Source organism: Pseudophryne corroboree, chromosome 6 (genome assembly GCF_028390025.1).
Source record: "Pseudophryne corroboree isolate aPseCor3 chromosome 6, aPseCor3.hap2, whole genome shotgun sequence".
Taxonomy (NCBI): Eukaryota; Metazoa; Chordata; class Amphibia; order Anura; family Myobatrachidae; genus Pseudophryne; species Pseudophryne corroboree.
The window spans coordinates 330386952-330410830 of NC_086449.1; positions in this window are offsets into that span (position 1 = coordinate 330386952).

Here is a 23879-nt window from a genome sequence, read left to right on the forward strand (position 1 = left end):
GGTGGGCTGTGACTATTTCCAACTGCTCAGGTGGGTGGGAAACTGGGTTTCCCGCCGCATGGATAATAAAGTGCAAATAATAGTAAATGTCCATAAACTTCTTATGTCCATAACTATTCGCACGAGCGATTAATCCGCTTCAAACCAACACCGGAATATTGCTAATTAAATACTCTTCCGATGGATACTAAACACCACTGTATAACCCTTGTCTGACCCTTCGTATCAAACAAAGAGGGATCTCTTTGTCTATGAACATGCTACATTAACTAAACTTTCAGATTCTATCAAAGGGACCATAATCTACAAAATACATTATATAGTTAAAATATGTTACGAACGAGTCGCCCGCCAGACGCACATAAACTTTACCGTAAATGCGCACACTGTGCGCCCGCGGGTGCACGCAACAGCGAGTATGCGCACGCACGGCAGGGCTCATGAACGTGCAACAGGCACTCGCATGAGGTGCAAATATGGCAGTGTGTAGCGTGATATTTTTCTGACTTTGACAAAGTCCACATTCAGACCTCCTGGTTCAAGTGTGCCTAAGTTAAATATAGATCTCATTTCTGTTCTTGCCAGGACTTCATCCACATTATTTTTTCTCCAATTCTCTTTAGCGATTTGGATACCACAAAAAGAGATAAGATCCGACGGCTTACAGTCATGAATATCCTTAAAATGTGCTGATACGTTATGTGTGGTTAATCCTTTTCGTATATTATGTAGGTGTTCTGCCATCCTTTCTTTCAACCTTCGTCCTGTTCTCCCGATATATTGTTTGTGGCAAGAGCATTCTAATAGATATACTAAGTTTTTACTATGGCATGTAATGAAATCTTTAATGGTGTAGTCTTTATTTTTGTTAGTCGATGTATATTTGGTAATTGCCCTTTCTTTGCTCTTGCAGTTTTTACACATTACACAGGATCCACATCTATAAAAATCCTTTGGATTTTATGCCTTTGTCCATTCCGGGTTTATGTCTACTCCCTTATACTACCTGATTTCTCAAATTATTTGCTTTCCGGTAGATAAAGGTCGGTTTTTCCTTTATGTGATCTTTAATAATGGGATCTTTTGCGAGAATCTTCCAGTGTTTTTTTACTATTCTTTTTTTTTTTTCAAAACAATTTTTATTGAGACATCATAAATTGTTCATACAGAAATAAATTGATCATATTGACTTTTGCAAGTGATGAGACCAAATATGAACAGTGCATAACAAATTCTCATATTATCATAATAAAAGTACAATAAGTAATACACAGTGTTTGACAGTTTTTTACATTCGTCCGTGTATTGTTGAGTAGTATAAAAGCCTTGAGGGGAGCCGCCAATAATCTCCAGCCCTCAAACCAAAGATATAGGCGGATCTTGTGCAGCCAACCTAGTTAAGTACCACATGGTGTTCCTCAGACTATGATAAATTTGTAGTTGTATTGTAAGGGGGAGACTGGAAATATATGAATCCCATAGAGTGAAAAAATGTCCCACTTGTGTACCCTTATCCACAATTGCCTCCACCCAGTCCATTCGGAATAGGTAATTTAGTCAGAAATAGAGGTATCTGTGGGGGTGTATTATCTATCCAACCTTGGAGTATCATCTTTTTCCCTGCTGCACTAAGGGCCATCAACAGTTTTTTACACTCTGATGGCATCCGAAGATTAGGATCGATGATACCTAAAATTGCCCATTTGGGTTTTTTTACTATTCTCTCCAGATCTTTATGCTGGCTATTACATTTGGTAATAAAGGGGATACCCAGGTCTTTCTTCGTTTTTACCTTCTCAGAATTGGTTTTAATCAAGTTATTTTGATCCACTTTTTAAACCTTTTGAATTCCTTCACTACATTACTTCCTTCGTAAACTTTCAACATGAATTGTTTCTTTAATTCTGTGCCTTAATCTACATAGTCATTCATCTTAGTACTGTTACGCCTCCATCTATTAAACTGGCCACTGGGGATGGATATTAGCCAATTCTGATGATGATTACTTTCTGAATGAATATATGAATTACAATTTGTAGGTTTATTGTAGGTCTTGGTGAGAATGTGATTATTTTCTATAAAGATGGTTAGGTCTAAAAAATTGAGGGACTGATCGGTAATCTGGGAGTAGAGTTCTATGTTCTTATCATTGGTATTTAAATATTGACAGAATTCTTAAAGTCCTTCATGTCCTCCTCTCCAAATGAACAGAATATCATCAATGTAACAGATCCAATGCACCAGATTCGCTCCAAAGCCATGTCCCTCATACACAGAGAATTTTTCCCAGTGTGCCATAACGAGATTGGCATAGCTAGAAGCGAAGCTGGTGGCCATTGCAGTACCCCTGATTTGCATGCAGAAAGATTCATCAAACCAAAAAAAAAATGGTTTGTTAAAATAAGATGAATTCCTTCCAGAATGAAGTTTTTCAGATCATTTTCCTGCTCTTCCGATTCCAAGAAATGAGATGTAGCTGTTATTCCATGTTGGTGATCAATAATGGTATACAGAGACATTACGTCTGCTGTAACCAAAATATAATCCGATTCCCAACTGATATTTGATAGTAGGTTAATCACATATAGTGTATCTCTGGTGTATGAGGGTTTTTTCTTCACAATCGGTTGGAGATGGTAGTCAATGTAATGGGAGAGGTTGGAAGTTATGGATTCAGTTCCTGCAATGATAGGTCTACCTGGTGATGTTTCCTTGTTTTATGTATTTTAGGGAGTGTGTATAATACCAGTATTGATGGTTTCTGGATTGCAATATATTTCCTTATGGTAGATGTGATGACTCCTTTTTTTCATACATTTCTAAAAAGGAGGAGACCTTTTTGCTTATGACATCTGAAGGATTTCCTCTTAATTTTTTATAGGTGAGGACGTCTGCCAGTTGTCTCTGTTGTATTCTTCTGTATTCTGCACTACAACGCCGCCACCTTTGTCACTACAACTCCACCACCTTTGTCACTACAACTCCACCACCTTTGTCTTGCGATCACATCAGTCATTTTGGTCCCAGAATTGACGTCAGACACCCGCCCTGCAAACGCCTGGACATGCCTGCGTTTTTCCAAACACTCCCTGAAAATGGTCAGTTGACACCCATAAACGCCTTCTTCCTGTCAATCTCCTTGCGATTGGCTGTGTGAATGTATTCGTCGTTAAATTCATCGCCCAACAGCGGTCCGCTTTGTACCCGTACGACGCGCGTGCAAATTGTGGTGCATACGCATGAGCAGTAGTAACCTGTTCGCTGTGCTGCAAAAAACGTCAGCGAGCGATCAACTCGGAATGACCCCCAATATATAGACCGCAATCGGAGGAAAGAACCCTCTTTGCATGTAGTTATAACCTAGCAATAGCTATCTAAGAGATAATAGGAATATTTCCTGATGCATCTAATTGCACACCTCTAATGTACTGTACTAAGTGGTTATCACAATATTACACTGGCATCAGTGATCTCAGATACAGTATATGCCCACTGAGTCTTGGTCTTTATTTACCCCACTTAAAAAAACTATACACCTTGGGGTATATTTATTAAACTGCGGGTTTACAGAAGTGGAGGTGTTGCTCATAGCAACCAATCAGATTCTAGCTAATGGGGTAAATGTAATAGGGTGTGAGGTTTGTCGGAGGAACGGGACTGCGGGCCATGCCCGTATATTTGCTGTGTAAATGATTGCCGCTTTTAAAATATAGGCAATATCGCCCGAAGTTCTGCATCACCGGAAATTTGCACCCTATTACATTTATCCCATTATCTTCTAGAAGGTGCTAGATAAATGATAAGTAGAATTTGATTGGTTGCTATGGGCAACATCTCCACTTCTATAAACCCGCTCTTTAGTAAATATACCCCATGTGGGAAAACTCTCAACATTATTATTATTATTATCATCCTTTATTTATATTGCGTCACAAGGGTTTCGCAGCACCCAATTACAGAGTACATAAATGAACAATCATAACGGGACAATAGTGACTTACAGTTGAAGACAATATAGGACAAGTACAGGGTAAATAACAGTGACATAAGTATCAGAGTGTCAGAAAACCATGGGATTATGAGCTATCAAGGATGGTTTGAGTAAGAGAAGGATAAGCCAGTGCTGCAAGTATGGCGGTACGGGGCGGTACGGCGTACCAGTAAGAAATTGCCAGCCGGTACGCCGTACCGCCGGGCCGTCCACAATACCTGCATCCCGCTGGCTGCTGTGTGAGGGGAGGAGATTGCAGCGCCTCTCCTACCCCTTAATTCCCTGTGATGTCCGGTCTCCGCTCCAGCGGCTGTGGGAGCGGGGGGTGATCTCAATAAGGAACCAGTTTGCTAGCTAATCAGAGCTTGCGGACCAGCAGCCACGGCTCCTGATTGGCTACCGGTCCGCGAGCTCTGATTGGCTAACGAACCGGCGCCTCATTTGAGATACCCACCGCCGGAGCTGCGGAGACTGGTCTTTACGAGCATTGAGGGCCGGGGCAGGAGAGGCGCTGCGCTCTCCTCCCCTCACACAGCACAAACAGAGGCAGCGGTGAGCAGGGGATGGGGGGGAGCAATGTATATCTGGCACTGTCGGGGTATTTGTGTATCTGGCACTGTGGGCACACGCGCACCCAGGGGGGTTCCGAGTACCTAGAAACCCCCCCTGGCCGCCGATCTATCGCCGCTGGTGAACGATTTTTTTTAGAAGGAGAAGCTCATATAGGTTGCTGCAGCTCCTCCTCGGCTCCTTACACTGTCCGTAACAGTGAGAAGCTAGCTGCTGCTCGCCTGTAGGGGGAGCTGCAGCGCGAGCAGCTCCTCTCAGGCGCTGGCAATACATGAGGCGGTGTTCAGCTCTTACAGTGAATCTGCAGCAGCCAGGTGTGCCTCTCACATACTGTTTTTCGGGGGGGGGGGGGGGAGGGGGAGAAAGGGAGGGAGGGGTGAAGGAGGGGCACTCTAAAATGAATTGCTGCAGTAATTAGTACAGCATGTACCTCACCCAGCCAGCATGTGTAAAGGTGCAGGGATGGGGGGCTCTGTTTCCTATTAATAGGTGTGTTTGTATGCTGTGTGCATGTATATTGTGTGTGTGTGTGTGTGTGTATGTATGTATGTATGTATGGTGTGTGTGTGTGTGTGTGTGTGTGTGTGTGTGTGTGTGTGTGTGTGTGTATATGTATGTGTGCATGTATACTGTGTGTTTTTGAATGCATGTATGTATATGTATGTGTGTGGGTATGCTGTGTATATATGCTGTGTGCATGTATACTGTGTGTGTGTGTGTGTGTGTGTGTGTGTGTGTGTGTGTATGCTGTGTATGTATATATGCTGTTTGCGTGTATGTATACTCTGTGTGTGTGTGTGTGTGTGTGTGTATGCTGTGTATGTATGTATGTAGTGTGCATGTATGCTATATATGTATGTATGCTGTGTGCATGTATGCTGTTTGTGTGTATGTATGCTGTGTACATATGTATGCTGTTTGCATGTGTGTATGCTTTGTATGCATGCATGCTCCTTGCATGTATGTATGTATGTATGTATGTATGCCGTGTATGTATGTATACTGTGTGCATGTATTCTGTGCATGCATGTATGCTACTGTACAGTATGTGTGTGCTGCATGTCTATGTACTGTATATGTGTGTGTGTGTGTGTATATATTATTTATATACAGTATACACACACATACACACACATGTACGGAACCCCCCCCCCCAAATGAAATTCCTGCGTTTGCCACTGGTGGGGGCATTTGTGTATCTGACACTGGGGCATTTGTGTATCTGGCACTGTGGGGGCATTTGTATATCTGGCACTGTCAGGGCATTTGTGTATCTGGCACTGTAGGGGGATTTGTGTATCTGGCACTCTGGGGCAATGTATAGCTGGCACTGTGGGGCAACGTGTATCTGTCACTATTGGGGTCATATGTGTATCTGGCTACCCCATATGTGTATCCCGCCCCTATTTTCATTGGCCACGTCCCATGTGGCATTTGGCCACACCCATTTTTGGACGTGTGAGCCACACACAGTACCAGTGACCGCAAAATATACGCGCTATAGCGCGTTTTTATGCGCTACAGCACAAGACGGACTCACTTTTTAAAAATGAGCGGGTCCTGCAGGATGCGCTATGATGCAGAGTCCTGTGTGCGCCTCAACCAATACTGAAATGCTATTGGCTGAGGCGCACACAGGACTCACAGCGCGTACTGAAGGACCTGCTTATTCCTCGGTAGCCGTCCTCCCTGTCACGCACCACCTGCAGCAAGCCCCATCCGTCCTTATTGTAACGGAGATGAGGGGGCGGGCCCGTGTGTGTGTAAAACCAATCATCATCCTGGTCCAGCCCTGCGCTCCACCCGCCGTCTGCTGCTCCAGCCTGCTGTGGCCGGGGTGATGAGCGTGTGTGCGGGGATGTGCCCGGCTCCTGAGACCATTCCGCTGCTCCGGCTGTCGGCGGGGCTGAGTCCACCAGGCGCAATGACATGCTGCTGTGCCCATCGCGGGGGAGAGTGTAGCGGCTGCACCGCGTGCTCTACTTCCCGGAAGACGCGCACTGGTGAGTACGGGCCCTGGCAGTTGTGGTGGTGTGGTTCTGGCTGGGCGCTGACTAGCATCAGCATTGGCAACTGGCTGGTTCCAAGCTACACGCAGGTCCGCATGAGCAGGGATTGGCAAACACTGCACTGTGTGTATCTGCCTCTGCCATATACAGGCTGCGTGATCATGTGTCTTTCATAGGCAGGGCCGTTTCTAGAGAATTTGGCTCCCAGTGCGAGATTTCAAAATGCGCCCCACCCATTGCTCTAAAAAAAATAACGTGCCCCCCCCCCACATAGCTATAAAAAGAAAAAGCATGCGCGCGCCCGACAAGGGTGTGTGGCCTGATTAAAATGGGCGTGGTCTCATTAAAGTGGGCCTCGTCTGATATCATCACGCCCACCACAGGGGAAAAAAAATAAAAATAAAAAAAGTCCCCATTTTACACATTACAGCAGGCAAGTGTCCCCATTTTACACAGCGCGGCAGGCAGGTGTCCCCATTTTACAAAGTGCGGCAGGCAGATATCCCTATTTTACACAGTGCAGCAGGCAGGTATCCCCATTTTACACAGTACGCAGGCAGGTATCCCCATTTTACACAATACGCAGGCAGGTGCCCCCATTTTACACAGTACGGCAGGCAGGTATCCCCATTTTACACAGTACGCAGGCAGGTGCCCCCATTTTACACAGTACGGCAGGCAGGTATCCCCATTTTACACAGTACGCAGGCAGGTGCCCCCATTTTACACAGTGCGGCAGGCAGATATCCCCATTTTACACAGTACGCAGGCAGGTGCCCCCATTTTACACAGTGCGGCAGGCAGGTGTCAAGTGGGGGGGGGAAGGAAGGGGGAGAGAGAGAGATAATACTTACATCTTCCCGCTCTTCGGGTCCGGCCGCCTCACGTCCCTCGCGCGGGCCGCCTCCTCCTTCCAGGCTTATCTCCTCCCTCTTCCCGAGCGCTCCTGCTCGGGGGGGCGGGGCTTCGCGGAATGACGCGTTTGCGTCATGACGTCACGACGCAAACGCGTCATTCCGCGAAACTCCGCCCCCCGAGCAGCAGCGCTCGGGAAGAGGGAGGAGAGGAGATAAGGAGACACAAAGTACCGCGGCGGGCGCCCCGTGCGGTTGCACTGCTCGCCCGCCGCTAGAAACGGCACTGATCATAGGGTGGGGACCTGGATTGGTCCAGGCCGTTGGTTGACCCTGCAGTAGCTGACAGTAGGCGGGGAGCGGTATTTGTGGTGCGCTGTGCGGATTCTGTAGCGCTGTGGGGGAGTGTGTCTATCTCACTGCTGCAACGTGAACAGAAGGGCCAGGTAACAGGGGGTATGGCTACACTGTCACAGAAGGGGGCACTGTCACCCATTCATGTGACCACGGGGCGCACATACATACATACATACATACATACATACAGCCGGGGTGGTCTTCTTTTTGCCGGCTGTCGGAATCCCGACAGCCGGCATACCGACACTTTATCTCCCTCTTGGGGGTCCACGACCCCCCTGGAGGGAGAATAAATAGTGTGGTGCGCCACCGTGCCCGCAGCGAGCCCGCAAGGGGCTCATTTGCACTCGCCACGCTGTCGGTATGCCAGCGGTCGGGATTCCGGCGCCGGTATGCTGGTCGCCGGGAGCCCGGCCGCCGGCATACAATACTACACCCATACAGCCGTCCCTGGTCCCTTTCCAATGCTTCTCTGTTCTCTTCCTCTCTGTCCTGTACAGCAGAAGGCAACCTGTGGCTCTCTCTGGCTATGGTGCAGGTACAAGACCCAGGCTTACTGATAGTTACTGCACCTGGGAGCCTGAGCAGGTTGTTTATCAGGCCTACAGGCAATTAGTATGTAATGCCAGCACATGGGATCCCGGCGTTCATGATACAAATACCAGGATCTCGATGTATAAAATCCCAACAGGGATGAGTATTTCCCCCTGCTCCCTAACCCCTCACGCTAACAATCTGTTCCCACAGCCTAACCTCCCCCTTTACTGCCTGACCCTAATCCCCCCTTCCTTTTCCTAAACCTAACCCACAGGCTGTGATTAAGGTCAGGATTCCAGCGTTGGTCTCCTGCCCCTGTAGAGTTCCAGCCTCCAAATTCTAACGGATGTCGGGATTCCGACATCTTCACCGCATCACACCTACAGTACTTTTTTTTTTTTTTATAGATAGTACCTCAGGTAATTCTGGATGTTAGAATAGAGAAAGCCTTTTATTGTCGGCATGATGGGCATTGCATTATTATCATTTATTTATAGCTCTCCAATAATTAGAGGACAACAGACTGGGTCCTGCAGGACATGCTGTGAGTCAGAGTCCTGAGGAATGGTATTGGATGAGGTGCACTGCACACAGGACTCTGACTCACAGGGTGTAATGCAGGACCCGGTTATTCCTCAGTGGCCATATCCCCTGTCAATCACCTCCTTTCCCACCAATACTGCCCAAACTGCTTTCTACCCTTACCCCCGGCACGTTTTGCCCCTAACCTCCTCTTGCACTGAGTACTGGCCTGACTGCGATCTACCTTTACCCCCTCCCTACCCCCATCACAACTCCCTTTATTGCCTGGCCCTAACCCCTCACTGCCAGCACTGCCCCAACTGGTATCAACCACTACCTCCAGCACTACTTGCCCCTAAACCTCTCCTTGTCCCCGAGCACTGTCCCATCCATCTGTTTTCTGCCCTCATCCCCCCATAATATGTGATGGGACCCAGAAATAGTGGAGTAGGATCCCAATTTTTTTCAAGTGAGGGGTCCCTGGGACCCACAAATGTTTTCGCTCTGCGCGATCACTGAGTACCTATAAGACATTTTTTCTACTTGCACCACTGGGATAAGCACACAAGCGTTGAGGACCCTGCTCGTGAGAGCTTACATCTTAAACATAGTATTGTAGCAGACTATCTGTTCTGCACATATAAAATGTCAGGCTGTCATCCAGTCTTCTAAAATATTTCACAGGTTAATTTCTCAGACAGACTGAAGTAAATGCATTTGTAATGTAATCTAGATGTATTGTATATACTATTATAAAAAGTAATTTGTAATGTACAATGGGCCTAATTCACGTTATATGCAAATGCATACGCAGCTGCGTTTTTCTAAGTTACGGAACTGCTAATCATTGCAAGTGAAGCTGTCACCCAGGAAAGAAGATAGATGCCCTCCGTAGCCATCGCAAAGTCATCCGCAGTTGTGTCCTCACACGCAGCACTGATGCAATAACAAGGAACAGATTCCTAGGATTGAGCTATGGCTACGCAGACGGGCCGCAGCAGTAGCGACACTGCTGCCAGGTTTCTCTATGTACATGATCGCAGCTGAAGGCAAATACACGCCTTGAAAATAGCGGTGACCTGTCTGCGTTTTTGCCACCATTCACACATAATTCCTCCAAACAGTCCCTTCCTGTCAATCACTTTGCCTATAAAATGTCAGTGCGAGCGTAATCGCAAAGGTACCTTGGCGTGTGCAGTGTGATCGTGGCACATATGCAGACTCCATTGCGAAAACATCAGCATTTGGTACAAACATGAATTAGGACTAATGTGTGACTTGTAGGTTGTTTGTAAATATTATAAAAGTTACAAAATAAAATGAATTAAAAAATAAACCATTCAAGTCAAACTTGTTTTTCAAGTACATTTGGTGGGATAAGTAGACACACCTCCTCCCTCATATGTGGAAGAGCCACAGGGGACGAAGATTTATTTAACATATGCGTGAGAGAAAAATACATCTCTGGGATGTAGAGAGAAATGGGACTCTCCCTGCAGCTATTTATAAATATTAAAAGCACGTTATGTTCAAGATGAGACTACGCCGCTTGCTTTGATTTGAGTAGCATTTATTCTAAGAATTGCAATTTGCTAATAGGCACCATGGATTGTGACAATTATGTCTAATGATGGGCTTCATTCCTGATAGAGTTCTATCTGTGTGGAGTGTGTATGGTCTCTCTGTGGTTGTGAGGATTTCCTCCGGGTGCTCTGGAATATGTTCTGTGTGGTCTTAGATTGAGAATATAAACGTCACTGGGACAAATGTGAATGGTTACATATTCTATGTACATCACTGCATTAAACTGTATGATTTGGTTTTGGCTCAGTAGTGTGGCCATCTTGGGATAGGGCATGAAGCCTCCCTGGAAAACAGGAAGACTGGCACTGGCATATCTATAATGGTGATGCAGTCAATATACCAGCTGTCGAGATCCTGGCATTCAGGAGGCCGACACAGGAATCCTGACAGCCGGAGAAATACTGATGCCCAGAATCCCGACAAACGCTGGGTATTCCCACTCGGTTGGTAGGTCCACGCTACAAACCGAGTGGGAATAGAACCTGTGGCGAGCAAAGCAAGCCACCGGGCCCTGATGGAGAGCTGGTGGAGAGAGCAGTGAGCCCACAAGGGGACTCGCTGCCGGGATTTCAGCAGACGGGATGCTGCTGTCGGTATAGTGACAGCCGGCATCCCATCTGCCGGGATTTCATATGTATCCCCTATAATGGGAGCAGGATGTGCGGTGCACAGAGGTCCCTGGATCCAGGGGGGCCCACACCACAGACCCTGCACCTATATAATTATACTTACCCCTCTGTAGTCCCGCAGTGGCTGGTGTTGGTGACATAAATCATCAGGAAAATGACACGGTGGTCGGCTTCCTGGTGATTTGCACATGTGCAGTAGATATATTCCTGGAAATGAGGCACGGCATGCACAGTAGACTCTAGCACAAAGCCAGAGTTCACAGTGCTGCAGCTGCTGATGGAGAGGAGAAGGCCCACATGAACCCTGCTCACTGGCTTCCTCCCCTCTTAATCTGCACCTGAATACTGGAGTATGCACAGTAGTGCACTCCTTTTTCAACACTGCCCTTGCTATAAGCTTCTACATGTTACACAAAAATGTAATTTCAGCTTTTCTGTAGTGACATGTAAAACAAATTGAGTGGAACACATTTAAATGCAGCAACATGTCACATTTATTTACCTTTATCTTGTCCTTCTTGGAAGATACATTAGTAAACATTCCCTTTAATAACAGCGTGGACCATGGCATTAGTCTCTTGACTCAATACCTTGGGACTCCTGTCACTGTTACGATTCTTGGTGCCTCTTATACTTGTGGCCTTTAAATCTTGCAAAGTCATTTCTCCTATCTTGGACTTCCATTCACACCAATCGGATCTTGGCTTTAGCTATGTCCGAGGCTCATTGACATCAATGTTTGCAAATTCTTCATCATACCTCTTAGGTGGTTTGTCAATATTTGATCTTGCAGAAGATCTATTCTGTTGTTGAACTTCCATGCTGATAGTCTCTGACTCAGATATATCTTCAGCTACTTGTATGTCCAGTCCACATGCTTGCTCTGCATATCAGCTTCCAATTTTCCTTCAATTTGCACTGTTTCTTTGAAGATACAATTTCTAGACTTGACTAGTTTTTTGGTACGTTGGATTCCATAATCTGAAGCCTTTGTTTTCATTGCTACAGCCAAGTGTGATGCACTTCTCTGATTTTTAATCCAGCTTGCATCTTCTTTATTTTGGTATATGGACATAGGCAATACTTTCTCAAAACTCTGAGATTATTTGCACTGTGTTTCCTTTTTTGACCAAGCTTTAATCTGTGTTATGTCGTTGATGGCAACTGTAGGAGAACTGTTCTTGAGATATACTTCTATGGACATGGTTTCTGGCCAAAATTGCTTGCCTGGGCCTGTGTCCTTCAGCATGTATCTTGCTCTCTCCACTAGTGTAAGGTTTGCCCATTAATTTACACTGGTTTGCACAGAAGTATAGGCAATGGTCAATGGGGGCTCTGTTCCATATTTTTTTAAGATTAATTCCACCTCTCTGTTTAAATATTCTCAAGGATCAGATCTCTGGCCCCTGTGCATGCTCAGTAGTGACTCTGGTGGCCATCTTGGAATAGGGTATGAAGCCTCCCTTGAGAACAGGAAGACTGGAGTAAGCTAAGTAGCAAGGCAACTATTTTCCCATACTGACTCCATTGTTGTGATGTGCCAGGAGCTAGGCTCACTGGTTGGCTGACAGCACAGCTCAGTGAGCTGCTCCACAGAGAGCCTGCCAGCACCTGCATTTTTAACTCCAGTGATCACCTCCTTAATCCAGCTCTCTGACTGCAGAGACAGGCACCTTGAGTGTCAGGGCCCCCGGTGCCGCTCACCTACCAGTAGTCCCTCCAATACATAGTTACAGTTTGTGGCAGCACAAATATTGGAGGTGCCCACAGCTCCAAAAGACCTGGCTACTATGATTGTTCGTATGTGAATTAATTCTAGCTTCATTTTATCATTTCATATAATGTGTTGATCACTGTACCATACTGAACATAAGGAGTTCTGTCAACTTTCACAAAAGGTATCAAAAGGTTATGCCACAGCAAGTCATAAGATTCCTGCACATTATCTGACCTGGACTGGATTAATGTTAAAGGTGTGTTAACTTTTATTTATTCATTTAGCACAGGTAACAGCTATTGGAAAATATGTAGGAAAATCAGGACCAGGGCCTCTGTGTTGGAAGGTGAAATGGCTCATGTAAAGCAAGTTAACAATAATTTACATTACATTGGTAGATTAAAACTCAAAGTAATCAAAATGTACTGAACCATTGTTTTCATGGAATAAAGATTGTCCCATGTGCTGCAGTTCACCTGCACAGCATAACTGCACAACGTCTGTATCTATGTCTAATTTTGTCATCCATGCTGTCTGGTTTTAAAGTGACTTTTCAGGTTTCATTGACTGTATCACTCAGACACAGAAAACAAACGCACCACTGTAGGCTAAAGCCGCTTTCAGCTATAAGCACGCACCAGCGCTGTAACCCACTGTGTGATATAATATGAGAACCCCACTGCTGTGTCACTTGTCACGTCTATTGACACAGTGCACGAAGGTAAAAAAAACAGTTAAGGGAGGTAGACACAGAGCGATGTTCAGCTAATTTCTAAGCAATCTGACTAGATTGCTTAGAACATTGCTCCGTGTGTAGGGGTGCCGGCGACAGCAATGCGCGGTCCCGTGCGTCACTATCACTGGTGCTAGATTGGCCTGCATGCAGGCACAATCTATCAGGTCACTCATTTCACCGCTGGGTGAAATGAGAGGCCCCCCCGTGTCCCAGGGACGTGCAGTCAGGGGAGGCAGTGCCTCCCCTGTCATAATGATTAAAATAATAAAAAGATATTTCTAACAGAGTCTGTGATAAATATATTATTTTATTATTTTAATAATCCCCCCCCCCCCCCCCCGTGAAAATGTTGGGCTGGGAGGCAGCGGGAGAGGTGCCTCCCGCACCTAACATTAAAGTCCGGGCAGCAAGGGGCGGGCAGGGGGCGGGGCGCAGCAATGGTCTGTGAAAGCCCATTGAAAAAGTACAGGGAAGCGGCACCTTTACTGATTCAGCCCCGATGAATGCACGCCCCTGTCATTCCCCCAGATGTGATTGGCCCAGCGGATCCAGTGCTGGATCCGCTGTCCAATCACTAGCGATCCCCCTTCCCGGCTGCAGCAGGCGCCGTGGGCTGTGTGGGTGCCCGCTGCAGCCGGCGCCGCTGACTGACACTAGAGATCATAATTGACCCCTAGTGTCTGAGCGGCGCTGCTATGGGAGAGACGTCGTGAGTCATGACGTCTCTCCCATAGTAGTGAGGAGCCGGCGGCCGGAGACGGAGGACAGCGCAGCAGAAGCGGTAAGTATGTATGTGTGTGTATTTATTTATTTTTATGTGTGTGTATTTATTTTTATGTGTGTGTGTTTGAGGCACAGCTACAGGGGCACAACTACAAGGGGCGCAGCTACAGGGGCACAACTACAAGGGGCGCAGCTACAGGGGCACAACTACAAGGGGCGCAGCTACAGGGGCACAACTACAAGGGGCGCAGCTACAGGGGGCACAACTACAAGGGGCGCAGCTACAGGGGGCACAACTACAAGGGGCGCAGCTACAGGGGCACAACTACAAGGGGCGCAGCTACAGGGGGCACAACTACAAGGGGCGCAGCTACAGGGGGCACAACTACAAGGGGCGCAGCTACAGGGGGCACAACTACAAGGGGCACAGCTACAGGGGGCACAGCAACTGGGGGCACAACTACAAGGGGCACAGCAACTGGGGGCACAACTACAAGGGGCACAGCTACAGGGGACACAGTGACTGGGGGCACAACTACAAGGGGCTCAGCTACAGGGAGCACAGCAACTGGGGGCACAACTACAAGGGGCACAGCTACAGGGGACACAGCGACTGGGGGCACAACTACAAGGGGCTCAGCTACAGGGGGCACAGCAACTGGGGGCACAGCTACAAGGGGCACAATTACAGGGGGCACAGCCACAAGGGGCACAGCTACTGGGGGCACAATTACAGGGGTCACAGCTACTGGGGGCACAGCGACTGGGGGCACAACTACAGGGGTCACAGCTACTGGGGGCACAGCGACTGGGGGCACAGCGACTGGGGGCACAACTACTCAGGGCACTGCTACAAGGAGCACAGCTACAGGGGTCACAACTACTGGGGGCACAGCCACAAGGGGCACAGCTACTGGGGGCAAAGCTACAGGGGGCACAGCTACAAGGGGCACAGCTACAAGGGGCACAACTACAGGGTCACAACTACTCGGGGCACTGCTACAGGGGGCAAAGCTACTGAGGGCACAGCTAGAGGGGTCACAACTACTGGGGGGCACAGCTACTGGGCTCATAACTATTGGGGGCGCCTGCTCCATCCTCCCAGCGGGCAGCAGCACTCTCCCCTGTCTGTGCTAACGTCTTCCCGCGTCAGTGAGGGCATAATATTCATTAATTTCTCTCTCTCTCTCTCTCTCTCTCTCTCTCTCTCTCTCCTCCTGTGGATTACTTCGTTTGTAAGTATAATTTTCATTTTTACAGGTACCCCTATTGGATTCTACTGGACAAGTGGACGTGACCGGCGTGGGATGTAGGTAAGTGATCTCTCATTTTTACAGGAGCCATCTATTGGATTCTACATGGACAAGTGGACGTGACCGGCGTAGGATGTAGGTAAGTATGTGTGAGTGTGTAAGTGTGTTTTAATAAATTTTTACTTTCACTGTGTGTGTGTTGTGTTTTTATTTGGGTATTTTTTTTGTTGTAGAACTACAGGTACCAGCGGGCCCGTTATTTCCCCGCATGCTGGTACTTGAGGTTCTCCAAGTACCAGCAAGCGGGGGAGGCTTACTGGGCCTTGTATCTCCACAACAAAAAACAATATTCTTATTTTTACACACTTATGGCTATCAGCCCGGCACCCACCGCCCAGGGGTGCTGGGGACAGCCTCGGGCTTCACCCCTGGCTCTTGGGTGCCTGGAGGGGGGGAGACTCCTTGATTTAAGGGGTCCCCACTTCTCCAGGGAACGCCGGCCAGGGGTGACTAGTTGGGGGATAATGCCACGGCCGCAGGGACCTACATAAATGTGTCCCCCGGCTGTGGCATTATGTCCCTGGCTAGTGGAGCCCGGTGCTGGTTTTAAAAATACGGGGGACCCCTACATCTTTTGTCCCCTGTATTTTTGGAACCAGGACCAGTCTAAGAGCCCGGTGCTGGTTGTCTAAATACGGGGAACCCCTGTCCAATTTCCCCCCAGTATTTAAACAACCAGGACCGGCTCAAAGAGCCTGAGGCTGGTTATGCTTAGGAGGGGGGGCCTCATGCATTTTTTTTTACATTTTTTAACCTATTAAGACTCTTCTCCATTAAATTAATGGAAGCCCTGGACAACAAAATTGCATTCATGTCCTCCTCCCACTCCCTTCCCAGTCCCAAACACTCATTTTTTTTTTTCTATAAAAATGTACAATATATCACAAGTATGATGATCAGGCAGGCAGCGGGCATTGGTGGCATCGGACTGAGATGCAAATTAGTGGCGGAGTGCTGGGTCAGTTGATGGTAGGCAAGTTTGTAAGCCATTGGCGGTGGCAGCAGGCATTGGCTCAGAGGCAGTAGCGGGCATTGGCTCGGTGGTGGTAGGGGTCATCGGCAGGATCCGACATTATGGCTGTAGTGCCTCACCAGCCACTGATCTCACCGCACGCCACTGCCATGTCCGTCCCCCCCCCCCTCGCTCAGTGCTGTGCTTAGCGGGGGAGAGATGTGTGTGAGCGGTCTGTGCTAGACCACTCAGCACACATCTCTGGGGAAATCTCCCCGTCAGTACAGCCCTTAAGAGTCATGCAAGAAGAATGAAACCGAGAAAACAATAAGTGAGATATTTGCATAGAAATCAAAAGGAACAATAAAGGAAGCACAAATGTACAGTAATTCCATCATTTTCCCTAAGATTTCTGAAAGGCAAGGAAGAATTATTCTTGCTTTTAGTGAAGCATGCCTATAATAACAGCTACCACGATAAGTCCTGCCACCCACTTCCTGTTGTATATTGCACGCCTTGTACCCAGAGGGCCTAATGGTATACTTCTACACTACACATGATTAATACCTGACATGACAACCTGCTGTCACTTAAGGATTAAATTAGCCTATTTTTTATGAAACGTCCCATAGAATTATCTACTTGGGTTTTTTGCCATTGTTACAAGTTTGCCTAGTTCTTTCTAGAATTACAGTTGTGGTTTTATGGCTCTTCTCTGCATATTGTTATGTTTGTCTACATTGTGAAAGGATGTTGACATAAAAATACTTATGTGTGCGGATAAAAAGTGGCTCTCCTAGAGAGGTTTAGGTGTGAATATTTTTGCAGAAGTTTGTACGTTTCATGCTACATAGTTCCCAAGCCTGTAAATCCTCATAATGACAATGCTTTTGTTACATAGACAGCTGATGACCGGAGACTTAGATGGGATGATTGACAAGTTGCAGCACATCATTTACTGGCCTCCATGGCAACCGCCAGAAACAGTTTCTTGGCCTGAAAGCATGAAACTCTCTGGCTATGGTTTCAGTAGACATACAGTCTAGTAGTGCGAGAGTTTGACTTTGAGTGAACCAAGTTGAAGCACCACTAATACTAATGGTATTTATTATAGATGCAACATATGAATGAATAAATAAATAAATAAATAGATACTTTTCCACAGGGGAAGTGAACATAATTGACCTATAGCCATGTATCATACAACGTTTCATCATTAGTATCATTGTTTATTTGGCTCCACAAAGTTCTGCAGCAGAAGACTGTATAAGAATTCATACTGAAAACAAATATTACATAACAAGAGAAATAGGGGTCTATTCATGAAGCAGTGAAACGTGTGGAGAAGTGAGCCAGTGGAGAAGTTGCCCATGGCAACCAATCAGCATTGAAGCAACATTTATAATTTGCATACTATACAATTGCACAGAGCAGATGATTGGTTGCCATGGGTAACTTCTCCACTGGCTCACTTCTCCACTCTTTTCACTGCTTCATGAATAGATCCCATAGTATGTGAGTTTGATGGAGAAGGGCAGACATACAGTAAGATAAAGAGGGGAGAGGTTACTGCTCGTGAGTATTTACAGCTTGGAGGGAGAATGCATTGTTCTGTTTGAAAGGCATCACTTTATGTTTTGTATCAGTAACCTGTAGTTATTTCATTTTAGTAAAAAAAAACCAGAAAACACATTGAACAATGTTTCTGAAAGTCCCAATAGGTCAAATATTTTGATTTTGGTGGTGCCCACTGTCTACACTTTTGCAGACTTTTTTGTTTTCTGCTAAAAAAGAAACTTGGTATTCTAGATAATCAGAAACTAACGGGTCTATTTACTAAGTCTTGGAGAGAGATAAAGTGAACAGAAATAAAGTACCAGCCAATCACCTCCTAACTGCTATGTTACAGGCTGTGTTTGAAAAATGACAGGAGCTGGTTGGCTGGTACTTTATCTCCGTCCACTTTATCTCTCCCCAAGTCTTGGTAAATAGACCCTTTAGAATAGCAAATGCTTGCTGCAAATCAATTGTGGTAACTCAAGAATCTACATAGTGCTTTTACTACTGAAACAAGTCTATTTATCGAAAAATATTTGCGGACTATCTCTGGAAAACACACATTTTTGGGGGGTATATCTGCAAATGTTAAGGATCCTCCGAATGTAACATGGAGGGTCAGCTGGAGATAACTCCAGCATTGGTCACAGTCCCTCCATTTCTGACAGAAGCAACCCCCATTGGTTTCTATGGGGGCTGCTTGGCTGTCAGATTTACCATTCCAGAGCTTGGATCTGGCAGCTAACGCCATCTTCAGGTATTGTTAATATGGAAACATAGAATTTGACGGCAGATAAGAACCACTTGATCTAGTCTGTCCTAAATACATGTACACGCACACACTTACACACTAGGGTCATTTTTTGTCAGGAGTAAATTAACCTACCCTTAATTTTGGGATTGTGGAAGGAAACTGGAGTACCCGGAGTAAACTTACAAAGTGCTTTGAGGCAGTAATCAGTAGCAGATCTTGCCACGGGCAAGCAGGACTTTTGCCCGGGGCGCCGCCTTCCGGAGGGCGCAGGGCGCCATCCGGAGGGCGCCGCACCAGGGCAAGATCCGCTGCTGCTGTGCCCCCCTCTGCGCGCTGCCCCCCCCCCCCCCCGCTGCCGCTGTGAAGGGAAACTAGACGCGTGTGCGTCTAGTTTCCCTTTGTGGAGAGGACCTTTGCTGTGCGGTGCGCGATGACGTCATCGCGCACCGCACATCATTTTAGTCTGTACAGGGGGCGTAAATGACCACGCCCCCTGTACGAAGCCACACCCCTATTGCCGCCTGGGGCGCACAGAGCCCCAGAACCGGCCCTGGCAGTAATGCTAACCAATACACCATCCGTAGCATGCCTTATCAAAGAACGTAGTAAGCCTTACTTTAATAGATTTGAGGACAATAATATTGAGTAGACAGAGGTAATAATATGGTATGGGGCTAGAGCATAAGCCAATGGCGTGTGGATACCAATGGATGCAGTGGTGCAAACGGGACCTTGAGTAAAGGGAGGACTTACAATGCACATCCTGCACCCAGAACAGACACTTTTATCAGGTTATGGGAATGCTGGTAGTGCGGTTTCTAACAATATCTTCAGAAGTTTGACACTGTACCAGGGACTTTGCTATCTTCTGAACAGGTGCCATATTCCAGTAGATATCTCAGGAATTACGGTGCCGCTGGCAGCCAGGTAACTTGGCGCACAAGCCTCTTTATGTGATACAATGTCTCTGGTACATGTGAAGCAACCCCATAAAGACTTGTGCTGATAGCATAATAGCTGTGGAGTCTAGAGAGACAAAAGCTGGGTAGATGCTAGGCGAATCGGTCCGACATATCGGGCATGCCTGACAGGTCGATCCTAGCAACGGGCAGATGCAGGGGACTGTGGCCGTGATCGATATATCACGCGATATATCGTTCAGTGTGTACTGCAGGCCTGATATATTGTTATATTGACCATGCCTTCGGCCAGGTACACACATCGGCTATATACATGGGCAAGAATGTGTACTCAAAACTCTGTTAAAACAATTTGGATATTTATTGATTATGTGATCTTTTTTTTTGCTTGTGTTTTGTGCTTACTATATGTTTTTCATTTCTTTTTATAATATTAAGTTTCAAACTATAGAAAACATCCAGAAAATATAACAAAACTGTATAGTTATATTTTATGGCCCTCAAAAGTAAAATCTGAAAACATTACTTTTATTATTATTCTTTATTTATACAATCTCAACATATTATGTAAGTTATACAGAAAATATACATAAGTGGTATTTAAAAAAAAAATCAAGAATCATTTGCTTGTGTACTCATCACTGCATCTTTATTAATCTTTAGCTGCATACACACTAGGCCATATTTTAAACAATATCACTTATTTTGACCCTTCATTTGCATTGTGTATGTACCATATCGTTACTGATGCACGCTCCCACAGGTCGATAATAAGGCGTTCCTGCCATCTGTAAATGTAGGTCACTTTTGGCTATATCGTCCAAAACTGCATATTCGTAAACAATATCGTTAGCGATATTGTACAATGTTAATTATTGTACAATGTTAATGCACTATGGGGCTAATACAGACCTGATCATAGCCGTGCAAAATTTTGCACGGCTACGATCAGCCACCCTGACATGCGGGGGGACGCCCAGCACAGGGCTAGTCCGCCCCGCATGTCTGGCCCAGCACAGGGCTAGTCCGCCCCGCATGTCTGGCCCTCCCCCGTCGCACAGGTACAAAAGCATCACACGGCGGCGATGCTTTTGTACCCAAAGAGTAGCTCTCTACCAGCGCAGCTCCTGCGCGCTGGCAGGGAGCTACCCATCACTCTCCGTGTCGCATCGGCTGCGTGTGATGTCACGCAGCCACCGTGGCCCGCCCCCCGCATGGTCCAGGCACGCCTGCGTTGCCCGGACCGTGCCCCAAAATGGCGGCCCAACGCCGACGGCCTGCCCAGCGACCGCCTGTGCCTGTCAATGAGGCGATCTCTGGGTTGAGATGCCGATCGCATCTCTGGCATGTGCCGGCACACTGGGGCACCTGCACATGCACAGATCAGACATGATTGCCCGCTGTGTGAAAACGCACAGCACCGATTAGGTCTGAATTAGCCCCTATATCGTTTGCCCGGGAGTTCAAGGAAAAACACTGACGATCTTGCTCATGGAGAATGTCGTCTAGTGTGGAGCCGGCTTTTGCCATACATTTTTATGTGTCTTTTAGGTCTAAAACCCAGAAAAAATACAATAGGTAATGAGCTACAATTATTACAACTGCAGGTATAACAGAAATAGAAATGAAAGATGTCTGCAAAATGTTATTAACACACAACAGATCACAACAAAGTTACAGTATGTTTAGAGAGAAATATTTGATAATTTTACATTGTTCTGATGATCGTGTTCATTTAATGTTGCAGTGATTGCAATACTTTATCTTGTACAGAACACGGGCCCTCATTCCGAGTTGTTCGCTCGGTAAATTTCATCGCATCGCAGCGATTTTCCGCTTAGTGCGCATGCGCAATGTCCGCACTGCGACTGCGACAAGTAAATTTGCTATGAAGATAGGATTTTTACTCACGGCTTTTTCTTCGCTCCGGCGATCGTAATGTGATTGACAGGAAATGGGTGTTACTGGGCGGAAACAGGCCATTTTATGGGCGTGTGGGAAAAAACGCTACCGTTTCCGGGAAAAACGCAGGAGTGGCCGGAGGAACGGGGGAGTGTCTGGGCGAACGCTGGGTGTGTTTGTGACGTCAAACCAGGAACGACAAGCACTGAACTGATCGCAGATGCCGAGTAAGTCTGAAGCTACTCTGAAACTGCTACGAGGTGTGTAATCGCAATATTGCGAATACATCGTTCGCAATTTTACTATGCTAAGATTCACTCCCAGTAGGCGGCGGCTTAGCGTGTGCAATACTGCTAAAATCGCCTTGCGAGCGAACAACTCGGAATGAGGGCCACATTGCGTAGTCCTGCTAAGTACTTCCACTCCTAATAATTGAAGTAATACCACTTGCAGACAGAAGACGGGGCTTCGACCCTGCTTTTTCTGGGGTTATTGAACACGGGTTGGACCCTGATTTTAGCTCCTATAATCCTTTCACACTGCACCTTGGTCCTGGGATATTCTCGGTTTGAGCCCTTTCACACTGAAACCGTGTCTGCCTGCATTTCATTTTAGATATTCCCTTGAGGAAGGCCTTCAGTTACACAGCCAATCAGCAGCTTTGAAAGGTCACCTGGGTTGAATAACCCAGGTTGTACCATTCACACTAGGGGTCGCCATTGATGGCAAAACTGAGTGTGGCATTCGATGGTCATGCTATGGGAGACCATCGATAGTTTCTCTCATCGTTGGCCATCCCTCTTAGTTCTGTGAATGACCCGCGGATCGTGGATGTCAGGTACGGAGCTATGCTTCGTGCCCTGGCATCTTGTAAAAATAAATAAATATTTGTTTAAGCCTAGCTATCGATGGAGGGAAACCATCTGGTTCTCTCCCTTCGATGGTAAAAGTATGCAACATCGGTCACAGACCATCGATGATTCTGAATCATCGATGGCCATCCCTAATTCACACTGCAGCTGACCCCGGTCCAGAAATAACCCTGGTAGCGACCATGTTGGATGCCCCGGCAATTTGAGCCAACCCTTTCACACAGAGCCAGGGCCCGGGTCCCCCTGGCAATATCCCATGTTTTTTGCTCAGTGTGAAAGGGGTATAACAGTATTATTGTGTTTAATATTAATGTCTCTGGTTTTTTTGCATTACTGCAGTTTCATCTCCTTGTTGTATACATACTAGAGATAAGCGCCGGAAATTTTTCGGGTTTTGTGTTTTGGTTTTGTGTTCGGTTCCGCGGCCGTGTTTTGGGTTCGACCGCGTTTTGGCAAAACCTAACCGAATTTTTTTTGTCGGATTCGGGTGTGTTTTGGATTCGGGTGTTTTTTTCCAAAAAACCTAAAAAACAGCTTAAATCATAGAATTTGGGGGTCATTTTGATCCCAAAGTATTATTAACCTCAAAAACCATCATTTCCACTCATTTTCAGTCTATTCTGAATACCTCACACCTCACAATATTATTTTTAGTCCTAAAATTTGCACCGAGGTCGCTGGATGACTAAGCTCAGCGACCCTAGTGGCCGACACAAACACCTGGCCCATCTAGGAGTGGCACTGCAGTGTCACGCAGGATGTCCCTTCCAAAAAACCCTCCCCAAACAGCACATGACGCAAAGAAAAAAAGAGGCGCAATGAGGTAGCTGTGTGAGTAAGATAAGCGACCCTAGTGGCCGACACAAACACCGGGCCCATCTAGGAGTGGCACTGCAGTGTCACGCAGGATGTCCCTTCCAAAAAACCCTCCCCAAACAGCACATGACGCAAAGAAAAAAAGAGGCGCAATGAGGTAGCTGTGTGAGTAAGATAAGCGACCCTAGTGGCCGACACAAACACCGGGCCCATCTAGGAGTGTCACTGCAGTGTCACGCAGGATGGCCCTTCCAAAAAACCCTCCCCAAACAGCACATGACGCAAAGAAAAAAAGAGGCGCCATGAGGTAGCTGTGTGAGTAAGATAAGCGACCCTAGTGGCCGACACAAACACCGGGCCCATCTAGGAGTGTCACTGCAGTGTCACGCAGGATGTCCCTTCCAAAAAACCCTCCCCAAACAGCACATGACGCAAAGAAAAAAAGAGGCGCAATGAGGTAGCTGTGTGAGTAAGATAAGCGACCCTAGTGGCCGACACAAACACCGGGCCCATCTAGGAGTGTCACTGCAGTGTCACGCAGGATGTCCCTTCCAAAAAACCCTC